This window comes from Coturnix japonica, chromosome 2, assembly GCF_001577835.2.
Source record: "Coturnix japonica isolate 7356 chromosome 2, Coturnix japonica 2.1, whole genome shotgun sequence".
In the NCBI taxonomy this organism is placed as follows: domain Eukaryota; kingdom Metazoa; phylum Chordata; class Aves; order Galliformes; family Phasianidae; genus Coturnix; species Coturnix japonica.
Window position 1 is genome coordinate 109,191,069 of NC_029517.1, and position 26,986 is coordinate 109,218,054.

The 26,986-nt window shown below is 38.7% G+C and overlaps 1 long non-coding RNA gene across 3 annotated transcripts in view; it reads left to right on the forward strand.

Annotated features, from left to right (window-relative positions):
* Positions 1–26,986, forward strand: part of LOC107310327 — a 94,476-nt gene that overhangs the window by 61,384 nt on the left and 6,106 nt on the right. The window contains exon 4 of one of the 3 annotated variants that reach the window (XR_001553558.2): positions 22,435–22,588. This is a non-coding gene — a long non-coding RNA (uncharacterized LOC107310327). Of the gene's footprint in view, positions 1–6,999; positions 13,123–22,434; positions 24,348–26,986 lie in introns of those variants that run through there. The other 2 variants (XR_004306264.1, XR_001553559.2) reach the window with 2 other exon arrangements.

Sequence of the window (26,986 nt, forward strand, 5' to 3'; positions counted from 1 at the left end):
GCAGTGGTAGGAATGCCTCTTTGCAACACCGGTGAACCGGGTTCGAATCCCCCCTGTGGCGCAAGTGGTAGAAGTGCCGCTCTGCTACACAGAGGCTTGAATCCCAGGGGTTGGACTCGATGATCTCTAAGGTCCCTTCCAACCCACACGAGACTGTGATAATGTGATGTCAGGGAGTCTTATGCATAGGCAGAAATTCTGTTTGCTGTTTCTAACAGATGATGATAAAATATGCCAAACTCAAGTGGCAACAAAGAAATTAAGCCTTCTGCAAAATCTCGTATTTTATGTGGAAAACCCTTGGTTTTTTGTTTTTTGTTTGTTCGTTTGTTTTTGTTGTTGTTTTTTGTTTTGTTTTGTTTTGTTTGTTTGTTTGTTGTTGTTGTTGCTGTTGTTTTTGGACAAAAATGAAAGATCATCACTAATAGTTCTGTATGGCTATACACATATATACATTTATAATGGAAATGACAACTAGAAGACCTTTCACAGAAGGAAAACAAAATTAAGCAAAATGAAAACAAAACAAACAGAACAATTAAAAATTAACTAGAAAATGTTACTATCAACTATTTTAGAGGAAAAGAGTGTAACATACAGATTAGAGCTGATGCATCTGAACATGATCAAGAGTGCATTAGACAGCAAAGATAATGAATCCTACTACCACTACTATTTATTATAGATATTTTCTGTTCTTCAGATTTCTGTTCCACTGGAAATTGAAGTGAATGAGAATGAAAATCTGTTTCTTTTATCTTCCTAAATCTCCTTTTCAAATACAGTGATGTTTTATATGATTTGACATGGGTCCTGTGAAAATTTTTTCTTTTTTAATACTTAAACATTATAAAGATCATCAAAACCAGCAGCATGCACTCAGTGAAAATGCAATGATAAAGCCTCTACCTTTTGGTTTGCCTTCTTTGAAGTATTATTATATTCTAAAAGTATGAATCTTACAACAGAGTCTTTTGTTTTGTTTTGTTTACTATGTGAATGACACTTAAATTCAGGTAATTAATACAATTGCTTTGCAGTCAGAAATGCAAACAGCAAGATGAACTTTTGATTGTGCATTATTAAATCCATCAGTGCTGCCAGGCATTTTGCTGCCTTTTCTGAGCCAAGATGATTCTTACTTTCCAACAGACTGTGAAAATATTCCAGAAAAATATTTAAAAATAATAATAGTAAGCAGCCTCCAGGACTGTAGCACTGAAAGGAGCCATCTGAATCTTTGTGCTCACCCTCCCACAGCCACAGGCAACTGTGCAGTAGTTGTTGAGACCCAAAGGCATGAGGGAAGACACTGAACTCTTCTCTGGGTCATGTAAGAAACATGATCTCCAACATACAGGGCTTCAAAATGGTGTTCTGTGAGTCTGACTCTGAACTGCAGATACAAATAAAATTATATTTAGTACTCTTAGTACAATGACCAATGCATTCACTGTCATTCTTATGTCGTATGGAGACTCCAGGGAAAAGTAGTACTTAGTTATTTTCTTCTTCTTCTGTATGATTATAATACTGATAAACATTGTAGAAAGTAATGGGAATCCTGTACTGTGAGGCTGTGAGAAGTGGTGTCCTTCAGTTTTTATGTTTTACAACTGCATTGTTTAAAAAATATTGAGCCAAAAATACCAAAAGTCAAGACATTCTCAGCCTGGTGGACAGACAGTTGTGTATATGACTCATGATACACTCCTTGTCCCAGTGGAAATTTACAGCAAATAGAAGAGCAACCAAGGGAGGTTCAGAACCAGGCACCCTCCTACCCCAGAGATTTGTGCCTTATTCTGACAAGTCAGAGATTTTTGCTTAGTTTACCAATGCCTTAGCAAATACAGGAGAAACCTGAAATGTTGGACTTCTTCACTTGTGAATGAATATTCGAGTTGCTGATCTGTTTGTTTACTTGGACAAAAAAGATGAAAGTGATTATCTTAGTGAGGTCTGTGACTTCAGATCCACAGCAGAATTAAGTGTTTCCTTCCTGCACAGAACTGTGCATTCAAAATCTGGATAAGGCTCTTCAACTCCCCCATCTCCTACAGGGAGTATCCATGTACAGTATGCTAACCTTTGTGGACCATGTTCAGACTCCAATATAATTTTAATGTTGTATCAAAGTGGTAATGCCAATATAAAAAGCATTCATCTATGTTTACATTCATTCTGCTTCACTTCACTCCTTCATTTTACATCCCTCTCTAATTGTGCTTATATTGCTCCTTGCATGGAAGAGCTAATAGATAAAACAATAGGAAACTCATAAATCAGTTTTGTCTCTAATGAAATTACCATAAGAAACAAGACCCACAGGTATTTTATCCTTCCCACACCACAGAAAAAGCTTTGAATTATGTGAGAATACAGGACTAGCACTGGGAAGTTGATTTTACATCTGAATTACAATTCCTGCATTAAGAACAAGAACATTATCAAGATAAATAATCATCCCAAGGAGGGCATTTCTACCTCTGTATACATTTGACAGCAGTGGTCATCCTGTTTAGCCCATTCTGTAGAGGGCACATAAAGGAGCTTGGAGTACCTCCTGTTGTACAAATGGCAAAAATGTGCAATTTGGAGAGCTCAGTCCAGCACTCAGTTCCATGCAAACTGAAAGGTTTGCAGCTCCTTAGCTTTGAATGATATCAGGAATCTCATGGTATTTCTGGTCTGAGCACATAAACTATCATCTAAGTTCTTGTTCTCAGCATTATTTTATTATGAAGAAAATAGAAATGTTGTTTAAGACAAATAGCATTTAATTTTATTCTATATGTAGGTAGAAATAACCTAAAGGAACTTACTTATCTTATGTATTATCTTGTTGATGCTGGATCCATATAATTGTAATAAATCTAGCTAGAGTAAAAGGAAGCACGCTGTTTGCTCATCTTATGACTCATGCTTTAAACAGTTGTAATTTCTAACCTCTTTTGGAACTTGACATCTAAACACTGAGATTTAGGGATCCCAATTGTGTCCTTGATTCTTTTCACAGAATCTCAGGATCACAGAATAATTGGGGTTTTAGGGGACCTACATAAATCATTGAGTCCAACTCCCCTGCCAAAGCAGGTTCCCTACACCAGGTTGCACAGGTAGGCATCCAGTCAGGTCTTGAATATCTCCAGAGAAGGAGAGTCCACAACCCCCCTGTGCAGCCTGTCCCAGTACTCTGTCACCCTCACCATAAAGAAGTTCTTGCACACATTCATGCAGAACTTCCTATGCTCCAGTTTCTGGCTGTTTCCCCTTGTCCTGTCTCCACACACTGCTGAAAATAGTCTGGCCTTGCACTTTGCCCCCCATATCTCAGATATTTATAGACGCAGATTAGGTCCCCTCTCAGTCACTTAGGCTTTCTTCATAGGGGAAGAATTCTTTTCAATTCTTAGCTACCAGAACACACAAAGAAAAAAAAAAATCATTTTTCTCTACCAGTCACATATTTTACAAACTTTCCATTAAGAATTTCAGTTTCTTCATTTCACATTTCAAGTAGTAAACTTTGACACATGTGAGGTAATCGTATTAGAAACCAATGGTAGTCAAACACACGAAGGGTAGTGATCTCATTCAAAATATTAGTTTGTTGATTTTGTCTTTTAACTCTCAGTAAAGAAAAGGTGATGCATTAAATGTCTGATGCTCTGAGTACCAATACACAATCCAGAATATGTATTTGCATTCTCTTTTTGTGGGAAAACTACAAAATGTAAACAAGGTATTTATTCTTTCTCAGAAGGATGATTCCACATTTATTATATAAACATTGGTAAGTTTAACAGTACTCCAGACTTCTGAAGACTTGAATCAAGCCTTCTAAAACAAGACAAAGTTCTCTCCAATCTTTGTGCTTACTGTTTCCCTCAGTTGTTCATAGATTAGCATTTCCTTTTTAACGACATCTTCACAATTACTATAAGCTTTGTGCTGTTATTTATTTTCTCCATCTTTATTTATTTATTTTCTTTTTATTTCCTCTCCAGTTATATTACTAACAAAGAAGGAGGAGGAGGAAGGGAGACAGCTGTATGCTCGTGTTATTGGAAATGTGTAAGCATGGACACAGGAGAGTTATCTCTGTGCAAGTGGTTAAATACTAACCTGGTTAAGCACTAAGAAGATGAAGAAAGATTTCAGTTGAAAAATTTCTAGGCTTTCTTAATTTCATAAATGAAGACAGAAAGATATTTCAAAAGCAAATATCCATACCACACTCTTTATGTCTGGTCTTAAGGGTATACTATGAAAATATGCCAAAGATCAGTATGGCTTGCCAGAAGGCTGTGCCAAATGCAGTTCCTGGCAGACTTCTGATGTGGGATCCAAGTTGTCTCCATTTGTGCACAGCAGGAACATATGATTCTGCAGTCTTTCCCGCTGAAGCTGTACCTGTGCTTCACAGTACCTGGACAGCAAGCTTTTGTGAAGAGCTCTTCCATGGGAAAAAAAGATAACTCTGTGTAAAGACACACATCTAGACTGTGCTTTATTTTGTCAGTCTCCACACTCAAGGAAGTCTGAGAGAACCCTTATAATCAGCACCAGCCTGACTACTTGGAGCAGATGTTTGTATAACCAGATAGCCATATGCTCAATGACCATTGCTCTGTTATATGTGTTTTTAATGGAGCATTAAAAGCAAATCTCAAGAGAGAAATACTGCCATCACAAAGGAAATGTGAAAGTAAAGGCAAAGTTGGATCAGGCTATAAAATCCTGGCCAAATTCTGAGAAACAGACATAAGTGTGTTTATAAAGGAAATGCACTCTTGAAGATCTATTTACTTTTCTTAATTTCTACATAGGCAAATCAGAACCTGTAAATAGAGCCAAAACAAGAGCAGAATGACAGCTGAGGGTTATGTAATCAAATCTGTAATAGAAAAGTAATTCTTGCCAGCCTTGTTATTTTATTCTCTATTTGTTCTCGGGGATATTTTTCTGAAAACAAACAAACAAACAAACAAAATCTCAAAAAAAAAAAAAAAAGTGGAGAATACTTTTCTAAATAGCAGCGGCCAGAATTCTCCCTATTGAGAATCTTTCCTTCACTCTCACTTTGGTGTGGAGAGTCTTCTGTCAACACTCATTTTTTCATAATAGAGACAGGCAAGTATCTGAGTTCCCTCTCACTGATGTTACTTCACTAAAGTTCATCAAAATATTTTTGAATATTTATGTGGCTTTTTTATTATGATAAGAAACTGCAAAAGCTGAACATAATATCTTGCTCATCTGTAGAGAATTTAGGCTGCTCACTCTCTCAGATAGAATTTAACTGGAGTTCTGCCATACAGATTTGTAAGGAAAAATGGTCATTGTGGGTCTAGGCTGAAATACAAATTACATGGAATTGGCAAGTAGATTTTCTAATTCTTATTCACAAGCTATATACAAAAGCAGCACCAGAAATGTCCTAATCCCCTATAAAAGCTTGACAACTTCTTCTCACTCCAAAGTTTATTCTGGCAGTGACCTAAGTACAGTAAAAATATAGGAATTTTCATCAAGGAGTCTGCATGTATATCAGGGGTAGCTGGAGTGTTTCTGAGAAGAAGATTCAGGATAATATTTTAAAAGATGATTAATAGAATTTCAGCATCAGAAAGAGAGATCAGATATTATTTTTTAAGGGTCCTCTTGAGTGGGATCACAGGGCATGTGCAGGACAATCAGGGGATCAGACCCAGCCAGCATGGGTTCTTGAAAGGCAGGTCCTGCTTGAAAAACCTGAGCTCCTAGTAGGATTGAGTGACCTGCCTGGTGAATGAGGGCAATGCTGTTGACATAGCCTACCTGGAATTTAACAAAGCCTTTGACACTGTCTCCCATGGTATTGCCCTGGAGAAGCTGGCAGCCCATGGTCTGGACAGGTATACTCTTCAATGAGTTAAAAATTGGCTGGGTGGCTGGGCACAGACAGTGGTGGTAAATGGAGTTAAATCCACCTGACAACCAGCCACAAGTGGTTTTCCTCAAGGGTCTATACTGGGACCTGTTCTGTTCAATATCTTTACTGATGTACTCGATGAGCCGAGTGCACCCTCAGTAAGTTTGCAGATGACATCAAGCTGAGAAGAAGTGCCTATATGACTTGGGTAGGAAGCTCCTACAGAGGGACTGGGATACCTGGATTGATGGGCCAAGGCCTGCTGTATAAGCTTCAACCAGACCAAGTGTTTGATCCTTCACTTTGATCACAACAACCCCATGCAATGCTACGGGCCTGGGGCAGAGTGCTGGAAGGTTATGCATTAAACGTCTGGTGATCTGAGTACACTGCTTAGCACCAACCATAAACACTGGTGTTTTATCAACATTGCTTTCCTTCCAGAAACAAATCGTATAATCATAACAGACACTCTGAAGCAAACAATTCTATCACAACTGAAACTAAGATATATTTAATGGCATCTGGGTATATGCTGGAGAACACAGTGTTACAAACCCAACCTTTATTTAGTATGTACAAATTGTTGTTTGTATAACTCAAGCCTAATTATGCATCTAGCAATTAACTTGCTGGCACACAGAATGAATTGTTATGCTCATACTGCAGATGCTTAGTTTTGAAACTCAAGCCCTCTGCTGCATCACAGAACAGAAAGAGCTTCTAGGTCTTTTGATTGATTTTAGAAATATTGCCCTGAAATGCTGTTGTCTACCTCCTCATCTTGGTTCTCCAGATCAATAACAGATTTTCAATTTCTAATGTCTAGAAGATAAAGCATGTGAAGCCTTTTCACTCCAATACGATGATGCCATTCGAGACTGAAATCTGATAAGAGAATTCTATCTCTGATAAGTCAAAATTCACATCATCAACACAGTTGCCGACCCAAGTTTTTGGCTCTGCACTTACCATCTCATGTTTATTCATGGTGATAAAGCCTGAAAAAGATAGTAAAGTATTACGCTCACATATTTTTTTAGAAAGCTGTGAACTACGTCACTCTATTTTTTATAATTCAGGAAATCATTCTTCTCTGTGTTCCATCATATTCAACTGAAGAATATAAAGCACTGACTGGACTTGCTCAGAACAAGATAATTCAATGCAGTAAAAGGCAAGTGGAATTTAAATTGCACTCTGTGTTTGAGATGGGTGTTTAAAATTCAGTGTGCTGCATCAGCTTCTAAGACTTTATTAATCTTGGTTTAGAATTTATTTATATGATCATTCTTAACTTTTACTTCTCTCATTAGCTCTGAAAATGGAAGGCCAGTGCTAACAGATCATTAAAAACCTTTATCAGGGTTTCTGGAAACTTACTATGAAATGTTGCATAAGGAAAAGAAATTGAAATATTTTTCTCATGATTTGTTATAAATTATGTTATCTATTTATTTCAGATAAACCCTATAGAATCCATTTTTTCCAATCCCCTGGTCCTTGTTGCACTCTTATTCATATTTGCTTGTCTTTTTCACTTGAGTAGCAAAGCAAGAAAAGTCTGAATCCTAAAACCATGAAATCCTATTTTTCTACAATGAGAGGACAATGTGGATATATTTTAGATTGTTTCGCAGCACTAATGCCTTATTTGTGGTTGAAACTGTAACTCTAGGGTAGAAAATTAAAATTTTGGAGAGTAAAATACCAATGTATCTTTGAATTACAGTTGGAAATTTCTCTTTTTCAAAAAAATTGAAGCCTGCCTGTAGCATTGTGGTTTGCCTACAAATAACAGTTTTATATACTACAGTAAAAGATTTGATGAGAATCATAGTTAGATAAGGCAGTTCTCCAGTGTCATCTTATATCCTGCACAACCTCAAACAATGGTTTGATGACAGCCAGCTTGGAGGAGATATAATGTTATCTGTGGTACTGGGGCATCATTGCTTGAGTTATTATTTGCCTTATCAGAACCTGTTCCATCATCCTTGGATGTAACCTAAACAAAAACTTTAATAAGGCTAACTGAACAATCAGAGACTGCTTTTGCTGGAGGTGATTTAGTATTCTCCCATAACATCTGCGTGACTTTCCTTCCTCTTGTGCTCTTCTTGTACAGGAGTGACGCTTGAGAGGAGATCAAGTGCTGTCTGGAATGCAAGGAGAAGCCTTCTCCTTTCCTGGCAGCCAGGAAATATTCCAAGTGACACAGAAACAGATGGAAAGTCATCCTCTTTTGAAAAGACATATAATTTTGACACTTTTCACACTGGATGCCTGCTCTGCTCTTATAGTATGCATGTTTGCCAAAAAAAGTAACTTATTTGACAGAGAAAATGGAGAATAAAAAAGAGGCAGCTAAAACCTTACAAAACTGATTTACCACTTGGCCTAAACTGACAACAGTCCATCCTGATCATTTTTCACTATGGACAGATGATTCCTCTGTGGCATGATAGAAAATATTGCGCATGATCACAGTAGCTATTTCAGCATAACAGGATTTAAATGGAAAATCTATGGTGAAATTTGACTCATCTGATCAGTGCTACTATAGAAAACTACTTCTCAGCACCACATAGTTCAACTCACAACTGGTTGCATTCTTGCTTTGCATGTCCTTCCTTCTTTGTTCCTGCACCCTTTTTCCATTTATTATGCAGTCCTGTCCTTGTACAATCTTTGGATAGAGTTTTAATTCAAGAACAATTATTAAATCTAGAAAAGGTTTTTGCAGAAGCATGTATATCATTTCTATCTTGTGCTGAAGGTGACTGCTTGAACCCCTTCATTTCAGCTTTATCTTTTTCTTATGTATTTGATCCTTCCTGTAGTAATGCTAAGTTCTCCTCTCAGGCATTAGTCCTAAAACTTATCTTGAAGATAACATTGTTAGTTCACTGAAAAATTACATTTGATTCAAACAACTATGAAGTAAGAAAGTGTTTCTTTTACAACAACAAAAATTGGTTCTAATTTTGAAAGACAACATAATGACATGTGCATAGGATGTTAAGCATCCACTTGTTTCTCCCTTCTGTTTTATAGGAAATACAGTTATCATCTTTAGATGTAAAGTTTATCACAGTGTGCAAGGAAGAGCTTTGTGATTGATGCATTCTCGAAGGTGCAGTTTAGCTTTTCTGTGGCCTCTTGAGGTTTCAGTGTTTTTCAGGAGGTTTTCAGTTTGTGGTCATCTGCCATTGGTGACTCAAGTTATCTCATTCATCTCAAAATTCAGGCTGCTTTTCAGAAGAATTTATAGGTAGATAAATCTTTGAAACGCATCCTAGCAATTTAAACCACATCCACACTTGCTTAAATCTAGACAAAAAATAGGTAAACAGATTTTTTATCATTTGAACATGAAAATAATTCAATGAACAAGGAAAATCACATCAAAATAAAATATTCTGCAAAAAAAAAAATTGTCTAGAGCAGGCACAGTGTAGTGAAAGTGAACTGTACAGACTGGGAAAGCAAGAATGGACTCATTTAAGTACTGCAACATCACTGCAAGGAGCAGAAAATGTATGAATTTGTTTTTAAACTGATGTGTTTTCTGTCTTACAAAGTCAGAACATAAAAGTAATATCTCAAACACTTCATTATTAAGAAGTCACTACTGACAGTGGATTTACAAATGTTACTCAGTCTTTACTGGAATTGTGTATAAATATATAACACGTCTATTTTGCAGTTGTTAGAAGAATGCTCCACCACACTTTTCCCATGATACATAGATCCTCCACAGCCCTTCATACAGCAGGCATAACCTTCAGAAACTGCTTCAACAAAAGACAGGGGAAGAGATTAAAAGGTGGAATGTGTTTTATCCACACAGTCCTTTAGTGACAACAAAAAGAGATTGTGAAAGTGTCTCCAAATGGATATGAAAATAACTCATTTCTACTTCCAGCCTCTGAATATTGTCAGGATGGGTAGGAATAATATAAATTCTCATATAAATAAAAGTCAGACTACCAAGGCAATCTAGCTTCTCTTACAAGAAGACACAAGTTCTTTGAAGCCACCAAGATCTCATCCATTTGCATTGTGACTATTCTTTCCCAAATTCCCTTTTACAGCTGAATAAATTGCTTGGTAAATGTGCTCAAATTGTGAACATACTGTGTTGACAAAGATAACACAAATTTGTGTCAAAGCAGCTCAATCACGAACTGCACATAAAAACAGATATTTTAAGATCAAACTTCTTCCAATTTTTTTGTTTCTGGACGATGCAGTTTACATCTTCTAAGAGTTGCTCAATTTTTTAAAATTTATTTATTTTTAATTTTCAAGTTTACCACAGTACATGCTGCAAAACCCTGTAATCACTTTTATTTCAGAGTTTTCTCATGGTTTACCTTTAGCATCTCATACAAATGAAAAACGTTTTTTCAAGTTTTCTTCCTCTAAACAGTCCTATTTAATACATGTATTTATTGGTGCATTTCTGTCTTTGGAAGATAAATGGGATATAATAATGTGCACCGTCTGGGAAGTGGACAGCCTGGATAAACTTGCAGTGGGTTTCTTTTGCTCACAGCTGCACTAAGTGAAATATATGCTCCCTCTTTGCAGAGCATCTTTCCTTTTTTTTTTTTTTTTTTTTTTTTTTTTTTTTTTTTTTTTTCTGAGGCTGGAAATCCCTGTAAGTGACAAAGATGGGTGAGGGAAGGCAGCCCCTCCCCAGAGACACGGACATGTCTGATGTCTGCTTTCAGAAAGCCTCCAGGGTGCTCTGTGGTCTCAATGAGAAAAGTCTGGACAATGGCAGGAGCCTTTAACATGAAAGTGTGCTAAACACTTCTCATAGCACATAATATATGGAACACTTTGGACCTCCAAAGATATATAAATATGCATTAGATCCCCAAACAGAGATGTGAGAAACTGAAATACAATATCTTCTTTTTGAGACATGCATGAAGCAGAAGGACATACCTGGGGGATGTGAACATCGGGGGAATCAGCTTCAGGTCTAGGCTGTCACTTGTAGGACACCTTGGAAGACTGCAAGAGGCAGGAAGAGAGGGAAGAAATTATCCATGAAGAAGAAGGAATCATGGGGCACCCCACAAAAATTGGCCAGGGACTCCCTGAGATCTGAATGGAGGCCAGGGTGCAACACAGCAAGGAGGTGCGCAGGGTTTTTCACTGCAGACTCAATCGTCTTATCTTACCTCCTACCTTTTTCTCAGTCCACTTGCATATTCATGTCTGAACTCCCACTGTATAACCTGTCAATAAACCTCTCCTCTGATATTAATCAAAAAGCTTGTCTTTTGTCATAGGTCTATGTTATGGAGAGGCAATCCTCCCCCAGGGGACATTTGCCTCAGGAGAAGCTTCTTAGTTCCACTGGAAAAGCAAGCTCTTCAGGAGGTCCCCGGGTAGCCAAAGATGTCTTTTTATCACACAGTGAACAGATAGTGTTTTATTCCTCTACTGAAATGTTCCCTGATACATTAGCATGCCTCATGTTCCTACTTTGATCTAAAGATTTTCTAATACCCGTTTTCTGTGGAATTAGTATACCTCCATTTACAGTGGTCCCGACTATGTCTTGGAGGACAAAATAGATAGCCTGTTTGTATTGCCGTATACAAATTGTTGTGTCAACAGGATGGTGTTTTGAGTAGAAAACTCAATATTCAGTGACATGGATACATAATCTAGGGAAAAAAAAAATGAAACAGTTCTTGTACTGCTATCCCATCTGCCCTGCAGAAAGGGATTTGGAGCCTTAGACTCCCTAAAGAATGGTTTTACATCATCTACCTTGAAGTCAGAAATAATTTGTAAGCAGTCTTGTGAAACATGTGAGTCAAGGTTTGGTGGGTTCTGAGCCCAAGTCCTGGCCACAACTTTGGTACTGGGGACAATTAAAGAAATATAACATTATTCTTTTGGAGTCAGAATATATTGCTCATCACTACACAACCGTGAGTAACTGAAGCCAGGAATGAATGGAGGAATATGAGATTATGGATGGTGTTGTTAAATTTCTGCCTGGACTTGGAAACAGTTTCCTGTAGAGAAACACTGTGCTAACTCACTTCATGAAAACAGCCTGAGAGAAGACAAAACATTGCAACTCACTTGCCATTTTTTTGAAGATAAAAGATATATTTGTCTAACAATTTACTTGTCTAGTTTCGAGCCCACCTGCAGTAGCCCCTACCTAGCATAGTAAGTTGATAGAAGCAAGAAAACTGGATTCCCTGTCTTTTCAGATATATTTCTATACAAGCAGCTGTGCCTACTGGAACAATCCAGTTATTTTGTTCTATTTGACAGTTTCACAGCCCTCAGAAATTACATAAACTGGCCTTAATATGAACCACTCTGGCACCCTTCCCTTTGCTGCTGCAGCTCAGACAAAGATGGCATGAAGTTGAGCACAGTCTAAGTATACATTTATGTGAACATGCCCACAGCCTAAAAGGAATTGCCATTAATGACCTGTTGTTTCCTGGCAACTCCTTAAAAACATGTTTTCCAGAGCAAAAATAGGTTCATTTTAAGTGAATCTCAAAGGAACTCAGAAGAGAGGAGAGGAGAAAAAAAAAGAGAAAAATGTGCCGTTTGAAATTGCCCTCTTTGGGCATCTTTTAAAAGATAAATCTATGTTTATCACTCTGGAATTACTTTTTTTCTTTAGAAATTTAAGCTGACTAGAGTGAAACTATTTTTTATCTGCCGTCTTGAACTGGCTTCACACAGTTACTGTGACTTAAGCAAGCCAGGATTTGCTGAAACATGGTTGACAGAGAGTCAGTGAAGGCTAGTTTTGATTCTGTTTTCTGTGATGTCACTTATGACCAGAAGCTGCAAAGCATGTAACTGCTGGATTTAAATAGAACTGATAAAAGCTCTTGTGCCTGTACTTCATTTCAACATATCTTGAAAGCACTGGACTTCTGCCATTGTCTTCACTGGGAACAGAAACTCTCAGTTTATTGAAGCCTTATTATTTTTTTTAATGCTCCAAGAATATTGGGAGGGGGAATATTTCTATGAAAGCCATTGAAAAATTTAGTAAAATAAAGAATTATTATAAATGAGGATTTTAATTTGTCCAGACTATAACTCAGGGGGCAGCAAGAATGTCTTCTTACAGAGCTTGAAAGAGAATCATAGAATCAGTCAGGTTGGAAAAGACCTTAAAGATCATCAAATCCAACCACAACCTAACCATACTAACCTAACTAACAACCCTGCACTAAATCATGTCCCTGAGCACCACATCCAAATTGTTTTTAAACACATCCAGGGATGGTGACTCAGTCACATCCCCGGGGAATCTATTCCAGTGCTTAACCCTTTCTGTAAAGAAGTGTTTCCTGATATCCAACCTAAACTTACCCTGGCTCAAGTTGAGGCCATTTCCCTTCGTCCTGTCATCTGTCAGCAGTGAGAAGAGACCAACCCTGTTCTCGCTGTAAGCGCTGTTCAGATACTGGAAGGGAGCAATATGGTCTCCCCTCAGCCTCCTTTACCCAGACTAAACAGCCTTCAGTCTCTCCTCATAGGGCACATTCTCCAAGATCTTCACAAGCCTCGTTGCCCTTCTTTGGACCTGCTCCAGCACCTCAATCACAGAATCACAGAATCACAGAATTACCCGGGTTGGAAGGGACCTCAAGGATCATGTAGTTCCAACCCCCCTGCCTAGCAGGGCCACCAAACATACACATTTACTAGATCAGGTTGCCCCAGGCCCCGTCCAGCCTGGTCTTGAACACCTCCAAGACGCGGGCATCCACAACCTCACTGGGCAGCCTGTTCCAGGACCTAACCACCCTTCTAGTAAAGAACTTCCCCTAACATCCAATCTAAATCTTCCCTCCTCAACTTAAAACCATTTCCCCTAGTCCTGCTATTATCAGCCCTTTCGAAGAGTTTACTCCCCTCCTCGGAGTAAGTTCCCTCAGGTACTGAAAGGCTGCAATGAGTCACCCGCAACCTCTCTTCTCCAGGCTGAACAAACCCAACTCCCTCAGCCTGTCCTCATAGGGGAGGTGCTCCCCCCTGATCATCTTTTGCCCTCCCTGACCCTTTCCAAAATTCCATATCTTTTTGTACTGAGGGCTCCACACCTGGACACAGTACTCCAGATGGGCCTCACAAGAGCAGAGTAGAGAGGACGATCAACTGCTCCCTATCCCTGCTGACCACCCTCTCTCTGATGGAGCCCCAGGATCCCATTTGCTTCCGGGCCTGCAGAGCGCACTGCCTGGCTCATGTTAAGTTTCTCAATCTATCAGGACCCCTAAGGTCTTTTTCAGCCGAGTGTCTCAAGAACACTCCTCCGCAGCTCTAAGGTGCCTGGGGTTCTTCCGGCCAAGTGGCAAAACTTGCACTTTGCCGTGTTGAACCACATTAGTTCACCCGAGCCATCGCTTCCAGCCTGTCAAGTCCCTCTGAATGGGCAATCCGTTCCTCCACTATCAGACTGCACCACTCAGCTTGGTGTCATCAAGAACCTTGCTAGGCTGCACTCCATTCCTCATCGATGTCATTAAAATATAAAAGATGTTAAAGAGCACCGGTCCCAAACAGACCCTTGAGGGACGCGCTCTTACCCGGCCTCCACGCTGAATAGAGCCATTGACCACCACCTCTCTTTGCGGCCTTCAACCAATTGCTTAATCATCTAGTTTTGTCCAACCTCATCCAATCCATCCTCCTCTCCAATTGGAGATGAGGATGGATGGGTGGGACCATTCAAAAGCCTTGCTCAGGTCCAGGTAATGACATCAGTTTTGCTTCCCTTCATCCACCACATGCATGTCACTCTATCATAGAAGGCCACAAGATTAGTTAAGCATGACCTTCCCCTGGTGAAGCCACTGGCGTCTCGATTCACATAGCTCGTTCTTTATGTGATTCAAGCATGTTGTCGCAGGAGGCATTGTTCCATAATTTCCCAGGCACAGATAGACTCCATCCGTCCTTAGTTAACCCCGGGTCCTCCCTCGTCCCTCTTGAAAATGGGAGTGACGTGACCCTCCTCCAATCATCGGGACCTCACCTGACAGCCACGACTTCTCAATATATGGAGAGCGTCAAACCACCTCAGCCCAGTCCTTCAGGACCCTGGGATGCACGCCATCTGCCCCATAGACTCTATACTCATTCAGTACTACAGGAGGCACTCTCGACTTGCTCTACCCTTACAGTGGGGAGGGATTTACCTCCTTTGGTCCCCACATAGAGGTATGGTGGTGCAAGACTTAGGACAGTGAAAAAGACTAGAATCCTGGCCACCAGTGAAGACCGAGTGAAGAACTCATTCAGCACCTCAGCTTTCTCTTCATCTGTTGAAGCCATTTTCTCCTTTTAAATTTACCGGAGTAGGTACACCCATTTGCCTGTCTCTTCTGCCAACCTACCTGTAGACAGGTTTTTCTTTATGTTTTTCACATCCCTCGCAAGTTCAGTTCTGCCTGCCTTGGCTTTCCTGATCCAACGTCTGCAAGTTCGGACGGCATCCCTGTATTCTTCCGGGGTGACACAGCCTTTTTCCAGAGCTTGTACACCCCTTTCTTCACCCTCAGTTCTCTTAGCAGGTCCTTGCTGAGCCATGCCGGTTTCTTACCTCCTGCCCCACTTTCTTAATCAGGCGAATGGAGATCCTCTTGTGCTGCAGGAGGGCATCCTTGAACAGTAGCCAGTCTCTCCTCAACGTCCTTATCTTTGAGGGCAGCGCGCCAGTGGATCTTGGCCAGCATCCATTGATAGCTTGAAGTCTGCTTTCTAAAGTTGAGCATCCTGGTCCTGCTCTTTGCCAGGCCCACATCGCTTGAGATCACAAACTCAACCAGGGCATGATCGCTGGAGCCCAGGCAGCCTCCAACCTTGATGCCTTTGATGATCTTTGATGATCTCCTCAGCGTTGGTGAGTAGCAGGTCCAGCAACGCTTGACCTCTGGTCGGTCTGTCCAATACCTCAATACCTCAATGTCCTTTCTGTACAGAGGTAACCAAAACTGAACACAGTACTCAAGGTGAGGCCTCACCAATGCAGAGTACAGGGGCAGGATGACTTCCCTAGTCCTGCTCACCACACCATTCCTGATACAAGCCAGGATGCCATTGGCCTTCTTGGTCACCTGGGCACACTGCTGGCTCATATTCAGCTGACTGTCTATCAGTACAACAAGGTCCCTTTCCATTGGACAGCTTTCCAGCCACTCCTCCCCAAGTATGGAGGGTTGACTGTGGCAGTTGTGACCAAAATGCAGGACCCAGCACTTGACCCTGTTGAAACTCATGCATTAACCTTGGCCCATCAATCCAGTCTATCCAGGTCGATTTTAAAACTAAGACAGGGGAGGTTTAGGTAAGGTACTAGGAGTAAGTTTTTTACACAAAGGGTGGTGACGCACTAGAACAGGTTGCCAAAAGAGGTTGTGGATGCTGCATCTCTGGAGGCATTCAAGGCCAGGCTGGATGTGGCTCTGGGCAACCTGGTCTGGCGACCCTGCACATAGCAGAGGGGTTGAAAATACATGATCATTGTGGTCCTTTTCAACCCAGGCCATTCTATGATTCTATGATGCTATGATTTTTAGAAGGTTTTCAACAGCATTTCTCTTTGGAAACTCAGAAGTAACTAGAAGAAATCTAACTTTCTTTTAGCACATAATCTCTGCCATACCTCTGGTGTTGTGTATATTTTCTGTAATGCATTTATCTTCACAAAGACAAGAAAAGAGTTCCTGACCACACATCAACAGAACCACAACAAGGACTCATTCAAATAATTTTACTGTACATCTAAAATAAATACATTCCCTCAGAATGTGCTCAGAACATGAGAAGAGAGGTTTAAGATAACCAAATAGGAAGAATTCTGTAGGTTTTTTTTCTACTAATTCTTTTGATAGACAAGTTTGATAATGTCCTAGACCCTGAAGAAAAATGAAAATCTGAAATTTGCCTTGAGCCCACAGAAGGTAGGAAAAGATCAAAGTACATGATGTACTGCCCTCAATATCCACTACAGCTTTAAATCTGAAGTATTGTCTATGAGAGGAAGTTGTATCTATCTGCTGGCTATCTAAAGATGTCCATACCAGTGATGATCGGATCTGATGCTTAAGAAGGGTTAAAATATATAAGAGAAAGATATGAAGGAAAGGTAATGTGAGGAAAACATCAAGGTTTAGGCCACTAATAAAAAAAAACAAAAAAAAACAAAAAAAAACCAAGGAGAACAAGCCATATATAGATTAAAAGAGGGGAAAAAAATCTGTTCTAGTTAGTGAGATCAGTGAACAAGTTGCATACCATCTGTAATATAGGGATAGAAATAACTCACAGAATATATGCTGGTCCAAGGAATAATCTTTTGAACTGATTCTGGAAGTATGGTTTTACCAGTTGTAAAGAAGATTTAGTGAGACTGAAATGGTGAATTTTCATGTAATGACAACAGTAATGATAGGGAGGATGGTGATGCTCATTCTACCTGTTGTCTGTCTGGTTGCAGAAACACTATTAGAAAATGTTGGATACTGTCACACAGTGTTGGACACGGTCACTTGTACCCCTTGCCAGAAGGAAAACTACAGCTGCATGGATACTGATAACATTCACTTAGAAATGGCAAAATGAAAAGCTTTGTAACAGATGCCTTAAATGTTAAATGAAAGTCAGTATTTACAACTGATGAGATTGAATGAAGAGTCACACTTGAAAGGGAAGATGTTCTATCAAAGCATATGTTAAGATAAAGAAATATATTTCACCTGGCAACATGTGTTTCACCAGAAATGGCTGATTGGGCAAGAGAGTTCATAACATAATCTGGAAGGATGCCTGATTTGATATCTGATGTCTGATTTGATGACAATAGAAGAGGGGGAATGAGTTGCAGATCCTTGCAGAGGGGCAGAAAGAGCCCTTTTTCCTTGCCTATCCTGGAAAGAAAAAGGAGAATGAAAGCTGAGTGAAGGAGAAATAGAAGAAATGACAGATAAATCCCTGAACAAGCAGATAGACCTCTGAGAAAGCATCAAACAGCTGCAAACATGTTTTACAGAGAATCACATCTAGAGGGAAGAAGAAAATGAAGGGAAATTGCCCATATTCTGTAGTGGAAGTTTGTTGGACTGCAAATAACATTTGAGGATAATACATAACAGATGGTGGCTTAATCAGAAGGGAAGCAGGAGGAAATTTACAGTGTATAAACTGTTCTATGAAATATCAGAAGAAAGCATTGAAGGAATTATTGATAGCTAGGAAATTATGTAGAATTTTGTCTTTGTCCTGCTTGAGGTAACTGATTATCTGCTATGATTAGGCATGCTTATGGCATGGAAAGAGCATATGCACTGATAGTAATAAGATAAAATGGATAAAATATACAGTGAGATAGATGAGGTTAGCATAGGTACAAGGTCAAAACACAGGCAGCCAGTAAAGCAATGAAAAACATTCTGAGCACCAGAGTCGTGAATCTGAGTCACAGCAAAAGAAAGGTTAGAAATTGGAACAATATGATGAAGCACCAATTATTTAAGAAAAAGGAACAAAACTGTATTTTGCCTGCTCCTAAACTGCCAATGTAAAGACACCAATAATAGTTCTATAGCCACTGAGACACTAAGTACAGAAAAGACAAGAAGCCACATGCCATAGTTATATCTCTCTGAAACATCCTTAGTCCCTCTTTGGCTACCAGAACTATGGACATTTTCCCACTTACACAACCACCTGAAACCTTTGTACTGCTGAGGTACTCAGAGTTTTAGGTATTGACTCTTGATCTTACCTGTAGATCCAGTTTTCTGATGAAAGAAGGAGGAGCACCATCAATAACATTCTCCCATCTCTTACATCTCTCCCAAAAAGGAAACTTCCGCATTTCTAATCTTCAGTGACAGTGTCTAACCATGAGTGTTCCTCTTCGTAAAATCCATAAAAGAGCAACATCTACTCTCCACATGCAAAACATGAGGATAGTAATATAACACTCACATAAACAAGCCTATGCAGTCAACAAACAATGCAATTGAAAGAAAATGCCAAGGGAGCTGGAATTTTGTGAGTATTGCACTTGGATGTGTCTCAAGACAAGGCTGTAGAGGCAACTCCTTAATTTTTCCTCTTGTAGCCCTATTACTGCTTGTTTTTGAGGGTTTGTTTTTTTTCCTAGACAACAAGTGAAGGAGAACAAAACACTCCCCATTAAATTCAGAATATAGAGATTAAGATAGTTAATTATGATGTGAAAGCCTGTCTTTCTCTTCCTTTGAGCAATACATTTCAACAGTTTGTAGAAGAATGGGTATTCTGAAAAAGGAAACATGAAACTAAGAAATCTTATAGAAAACAAGCCAGAATTATTTAAATTTAAAAGTAGAAATAACTTCTAGGAGGGTGTTCATTTGATAAAATAAAACCTTGTGTAATCAGTTAGGTTGAACTTTGAAACAAGAAGAATCATTAAGCTGGAATAAAGATGAAAATGCACACACACACACACACACAAAAAAAAGCATTTAATAAAATGAATTCCTTACACCTGTAGCTGAGAATATTTTCCTGCATCTGTTGTATTCATTGCAGCAGCTATTTAGCTGAATGTAGAAGAAAATTAGTAAGTTCCATAATTTATTAATACATAACTCATATATTTTAATGGATCTGTATTCACTTCACTGCTTCTGTGTTGTCATTCTAGCTGTAGATGTCCCTGTTCATTGAAGGGGAGTTGGACTAGATGACCTATACAGGTCCCTTCTAACTCAAATGATTCTATGATTCTATGATCCTATGATCTACAGAACTCCTGTTAGTATCAAGCAATATTGTGTTAATACTGGTGGTGCAAACACATTAGAGACGATACAGACCTCCAAGCATTGAAGTCTTGAAACCTAAGCAGCTATGATTCTAAGTTTATTGGTGTTAGACTTGTCCTGTAGGTTCTCCTAGAATCTAGGGTTAACTTTTCCCTATCAGAATGCTGAATAGAATTATTACAGCTGTTTCAGTTAGTGTCAGCCTGAATGTAACCAAAAAGTGGTCTGTGTTTACACATCAACCTTTTTTTTTTCTGTGTTTAGTATTGTAACTGCTCACCTACTTACTGGAAGCTTTCAACAATATTTTTTACTCTATAGGTTTTTAGTAGCTGAGTAGATTAGGTAGATCACACTTTCTCATGAACATTTTCAGCAGAATAGCTGTGAGCAATGAATGTGTGATTGTCACTAAGGTCCTAGTCTAACCTGTTCACTCTTCATAAATGTTGGTAGTGAGTGGATCAGCCTATGAAAACAATGTACAGTATGTGACTGCATATGAGTATGAGCAAAGTAGATTTTAAAATGTCTTTATGCAGCTTGTTCCTATATGTCAACCCTAAAACTATCTGAACTGTCAAAATGGATTGCATCCATAGAAAGTAAATGAGGAGGTTGGTGGCCCTGCCTGGCAGGAGGCTTGGAGATTCACAATCCTTGAGGTCCATTTCAGCCTGGACCATTCAGTGATTTTGTGATTCTCTGAAATACATATTAATTCACTAACAAAACTGAGAATTACTATTAAATGCTGCCATATGCACAACCTGCTTTGTTAACCTGAAGTGGTAGTAATCTCTTCATTTTAGCATGGTAATTTAGCAAGACACTGAGTGTGTATCTATTGTGGAAATTGTATCCTGGAAGTAAAAAACAATGGCTTATGAGGTTATTATCAAAGTGTCCAAGATACATTAGGCAATTTGTGCAATAAAACTTTGAGTCTTTCCCAGAATGGATAACAGGATAAGCAGGGTAATTGCTTACAGATTGTTTTGTATCTGGCAATCTTTAAAGTTAGTAAGGTCTAATAGCAAATGTAAATGTTCACTTCATTTACAAGTAAACATGGGTGTATGGTACATATTCACACATGATGTAAGGGAACAGAAGTGTTGGTGGAGGCTGCTCATGCCAAAAATCATATGGAAAACAGCCAGCCTGCCATAACAAAGCCAGGCCACTTCTCCTGGAGGGGGGTCTTCATTTATGTTTGCTTATTGGGCCAGGAAGATTTTAGGACTCCGTGACAGATGTCTACCCAAACTACATGTTCTACTTCCTTTTCTTTGTTAAAATTGTTTGTTTTATTTTGTTGCATTTTGTTTTGTTCACTGCCAGAAAACTGCTTTAGTTTTTTGGACCTAAAATCTTGCGTAACAGATCATTGCTGCATTATGTGATCGCTGTCATATAATTAGTTGGGCTATCTTAATTTTCAGAACAGCACAGTACCTTCAGTAATGACTTTTACTTCTAAAGGTCTGCATCATAATCAGTGAATAAAACTGATAAATATTGAATGCAGCAAGACATGCTCCCCATTTATGTCAAAAGTGTTTTATAATAGTATATGTTTCTGATTTAAGATTCAGATATTCTCAAAGACAGGTGAACTCGTGTGCTGTGAGCAATTTCTGCGCTGTTCATATTGTAACAAAGGGACTTTCTCAGGTTTTCTGAAATGCTACCTTGATGGCAAAATGAAATATATATATATATATACACATATATATATATATATCTGTTGAGAGGAAACTTGACAGCAGCTTTGGAATAGGTATAGCCAGAAGAGCTATAGGAAAATGGTGGTTCACCATCACCTGGTCCATGATGGCATGAAATATTCAAGATTTCTGTTTCTTAGCCATGACACTATATCAGTCCTTTCTAATCATTTTCTCCACTCTGAATGCAGCTTCATCTGTATTCCGTCATTTTGCTCAGGTGGCACCATAGATAGTTTTCACTTCACAAAACCTTTACACATCTGTTATTTTCTCTGATAGTTCCCTTCTCTCCCACTGGCCCTTGTCATAGCTGTTTCTAATTTGTTTTATTGCCTTGGGCTGCTGACAATTATAACTTAAAAAATAGTGTCTTCTTGTATGTATCTAAGTGCAGATCAAATTAAATTCCTAAAATGGTCTTATCACTCTGAATTTCATCCTGTTCAGACTCAGTCATTTCACCGTGTCCTAAGGGTAGACTTGCTGCAAATGGTGGGAATGACTTTGAGAAGGGGAGCACTGGAATCACCAGTGATAGGTGGGAAAGTACAGGAGGAAGAAGGCTCTATCCTTGCTTCTCTGGATGTCCCTCTGCACTGCTTTATGCCTGTGGCACAACATCTACACCAACCTCCACACTTCATCTGCATCCTGTTCCTGGGGGTGAGCAGAGGGCAGTTAGGAAAAGGGAGATCTCCATGAAATATCTTCTTGTCTCCAAAACATCGTAGGTGAAGCTTTCTACCAGAGCCACCAGTTTCTCTCAGCTCTCCTGACTATACCTACCTCAAAGAAACTGTCAAAACTAGGGATCCATACAGAAAAGCTCAACCTAATTTGCAGTCCTGGTTTCAGCTGGGACAGAACTGAGGTTCTTCACGGTGTCTAATATGATACTATGTTTTGGCTTTGGAAGAAAAAACAATGTTGATAACTTATGTTTTAGCAGCTGCTGAGAAATGCTGTAAGAAGACAAGGACATATAGATTTCTCAGCTTCTTGTACTATACTGCCAACAAAGGGGCAAAATTATGGAAGGAGAAGGTCATCCTGAAGTACCCTGAACTTCAGATTACTGGAGGCTGTGAGGGAATATCAAACAGGTAACGCTTGCTCTTATTTTGTACTAACATATTTTCTAATGACCAGCATGAGGCTGAAAGGTTTTTCCACACAAACCCTCCTCCTGGCCCAGTATATATTCCTTAGTGTTACTACTTAATCAGAAAATCTGTGCTAGAACTGTGAATAAAACCTTAGCCATCCAGCATTCATCTGTTTCTCTTGCACAATCTGTGATGACTCTGCCAGACTCTTGGGACTTCCTCCTTCCAGATCATATGTGTTTCTAAAGAGTACGATCAGATGAATAAATTCTCTGTCCCTAGATGAATAAGAGAAAACTAGTCTAAAAGAAGCCTGTAAGATAAATAATGCTAACACAGTAAAGTGATTGGAGGTTAGCATGCACTTTTGTTAGTAGACATAGATTTAATTCCTGCTATGCTCCTGACTTGCATGTCCTAGGCACAAATCTGATCAATTTTATGCTTCATTATTAACTGTGAAAGCCCCTTTCCCTCACCATAAAGGACAGTAGTAGTAGTAAGATACAAGTTTGTAACTTGAAAAGTAAGTTTGTCAGACTTAACAAAGAAGAAAGTGAGACCTTCCAACTCCAAGGACAGTGGTAGTAAAATACAAATATTCAAATGGAATAAGTATGAATTAAAAAAATAAAGAGAGGGAGAAAGATAAAAGAATTAGGCCTTCGGAAATGTCTCCTTAGCTTTAAGTCATAAAAAACTGAAATTTCAGAAACACTTCTGTCTAGGTATTATTTCAGTGTGATCTATACCCAAGATTATGTCTGAGAAGCATCTTTCAGTCTTCCAGTACATTAAGATAAAGTGCCACTATTTACATTTCCTATTGGCATTTTTTCATTTTGAAAGCATTAGAGCACCAATAAGGTATTTTAAATGATGTGAATTGACTTATATATTGGTACTATGATTTTTTTTTATACCACCTGCTAGCAAAAATCACAGAACTATGGTGTTTCTATAGCAACTGCATTCTAATAAGGCAAAATTTCCAGTGTGATAGAGCTGAACAACTAATAATGTCAGCTTCCAATGTTGCAGAAACTCCGATGTCAGGAAAGGTCAGCATAAAACATGAGGCTAAAATTGATGCTTTGAGACATTCATCTTTATTGCTAGTATAATTTTTGGTAAATCAATGAGAGATATGATTAAAACAGTAATCTTATTTTCACACACTTCCCATATCATGGATAATCAGCATTCAAAATATATCAGTTTGAAGCTTATTCTTGCGTATCCATAAGACACACCACACACCTACTGCAAGCTCACTTTCACTTCCAAGTTTTTCCTGTATAATACTTAATGGGAGATTCCTGTGAACAGATTTCTGCTGGTAGATGCCAATACACACACACCAAAAGTCGTGTATAGTGATGTTTGCAAGTGAGAGTATCAAAATTCTTTAGCAATTTTTACTGTAAAATCACAATTTTGTCAATGTCAAGAGCAGAGAGTTCAAGTGAGATTTCTTTTAAAAATGCAGAAGTAATCACAAAGTAGGATCTGGCTTTTAAAATCAGTGGGTATTCTTCCAAAGGGTAATCAATCCTGTTTCTTAAATAAACTTTAGCTCTGCTACCATACTGAATTTCCCTTCAAATGTGACATGCTGGTTGAATTAATTTTTGTTGCAGTATGAAACTGCTCTCTGAAACTCTCCCCTAAGACCCAAATTACTTACTTTTCAGAAAGGGTGGTCAGGCACTGGAATGGACTGCCCAAGGAGGTGGTGGATTCACTGACCCTGGAGGTGTTCAAGGAATGACTGGATGTTGTGCTGATGGACATGGTTTAGTGGGAGCTATTGGTAATAGGTGAATGGTTCAACTGGATGATCTTTTAGGTCTTTTCCAATCTTGGTGATTCTGTGATTCTATGAATAAAATAAAAAATGAAAATAAAAAATAAGAACTAACAAGATGTTTTTCAAAAGGAAGCTAGAATTTAAGTACCTAAATGAGAGAAATTAAATTTTAAGTAAAACCTCAAAGTACTTATAATCAAATGAGATTTGACAACATAGGAACTGCTCAAGAGATCTTTTTCCCACTGTGTTTTATCAGGAACCTTGTGTCTCCATCTGTGTTAGTATGTAGTCATATCATTCCCTGGTTTGGAGGCCAACAGACAGAGAAAAGCCTATATGTGCATTCTGTAGGATCACCTGAAAAATGATGGCCATGTCCCAATTTCCTTTTAGGACTGAGTGGTTTCATCTCATGAGCCGTGCTTGTGATTGTTTGGAAAAACTAGTTGGCTTAGGTCAAATCTGTACCAAGGACCACTAAGCAGACAGCATGCATCCTTTCCTGAAAATGTTTCCTTTCACTTTTTTTCAGTGAATACAATGAGTAGATAGTGGCTAGGCCTCTGGATACATGATTGTAATAGCAATGCGTACTACAGCCTGAATATTATATAAATCTTGTTCTAACCTGTAAAAGAATAAAATATATTCTGGCGTCTTTGCAGAGCATATTTCAGACCAACTGAGTGCAATTTCTCTTCAGTGTTTTTGTGAATTCTGCTTTTACTGCGGTTACCATTTAACATCAAAGGGGGTGGCTTTGAATGGGACTGAGGATTTCTGGTGGTTGGTACAGCGTAAAATCTCTGAAAACTAGCTTTATATATGTGCATGTCTTTTTGTGATAGATAACTAGTTCTTTGTATTCAAATATGTGACTCAGTACAATCATGTAAATTAAGGTAACTATATTTTGCATATGTAATAGCATGAAAATTATTCTATCTCAAAATATGTGTCCTGCAAAGCCATTTTCTCTGCTTTTTCATTAGTTTTTGGTAACTATATTTCCTTATCCACCATTTTATAAGCAATTCATAAAAACTTTACATTAAACCATAAATATGAAAAATTATGACAAGACAGACATATAAAAATGTATAAACTGTAATACTAACATAATAAAAGCAGACTATCTTGAATAATTAATGTATTATTCTGTTGGTTCTTTTTTAAATTAGATTCTTTACATGCAGAGACTTACATGCCATTAATTCTACAAAACTATACGTGGTTTTATGAATTTGGCCCCAGAGACTGTGCTTGTGTCTGCTTTGAATTCCACATGAATGCTGATTTCAGACTGCTTATACTTGTTCTGTATATGTATTGAGGTGGGGGGCGAGGCCAGCTGCTGGACGTCAAGCCGTGGTTGAGATGGAGCATCCATACACAGAATATATTTGACTAGGAAGTTTTAGGATTAGTTCTAATTCACCTTCATCCTGTAATCTGCTTTCTAGCTGAGCTCTTTTTGAATGAAACAGTGAGTAAAACACCTGGATTTCATTTGAGGTGTTTATGAGCGGTACTAGAATGGCTGAGCTGGAGACACTGACCCTAAACCCATCCATGGACAAGAAGCCTCATACAGGCATCATACGATAGCCACCCTTCCAAGATGGCAGAATAGTTTAAGCCACTTTTCTTCCCTTTATGTGGAAAAAGGACTCTGTTTCTCTAAAAATGTTCAGTGTCCCAACTTCGGAGTAAAAAGTATCATTTTTGTCTTCCTGTTTACATATGTTATAAAATGACATCTGAGACTTAAGGACTCACATCTCAGTTCCAACTGTCTCCCCCTCCAATCCAGACCTGTAGACATAAAATTACCAACCAGGTTCTCAAACCACACACACTCACCCTGAGAAAGCTGTGAAGCAGAAGGGTTGCCAGTGTATTTCAGGGGATACTGCAGCTTCTGATGGACATGCCCAGGATGAATCACTTTGCATCTTTCCTGCAGCAACCAGTCTGCCTTCAGCTTCTCTGCCCTTATTGCTCATGCACATTAGGGTTTCTTACTTCCCTGGCCTTGTGGCTAAAAAGTATTTCTGGTAGTGAAACTAATGCTTTTGTCCTTTCTTGTAAAGAAAAACTGGGGAAGTTTCTGTATTCAAATAAAATATCATAACATTAGAATGCTACAAACATCTCCTTATATATGATTTAATCTAGATTGCTGTGTTCTGAATAATTGCATTACTTAACCTAGACAGAAATTTATAACATACAAACCATACAAACAGTTAGAAACAAGATACAAATGGTGTTCAAGTGGTGAATGTGACTTATAAATGTACAATATATCAGCACCCACTGGGAAAACAAAATGAAATAGGTAGTCCTTGCCTATAAATCTAATCAGCTAAGTACAAGAAGGCAAAACATCTGATGTGATGAATGGAAAAACAAAGGGTAAAAGTGACATAATTGTGAGCAGCAGCAGTTTTGGATCTGCAGGACACTGAACTTACAAGAGGGAAAGATTGAAAAAACAATGCTGTAAAGATGAGTGGGGGCTATATTTTCCTAGGTAAACATATATGACACTTACACGTGGCTTTCAAATATTCAGGACA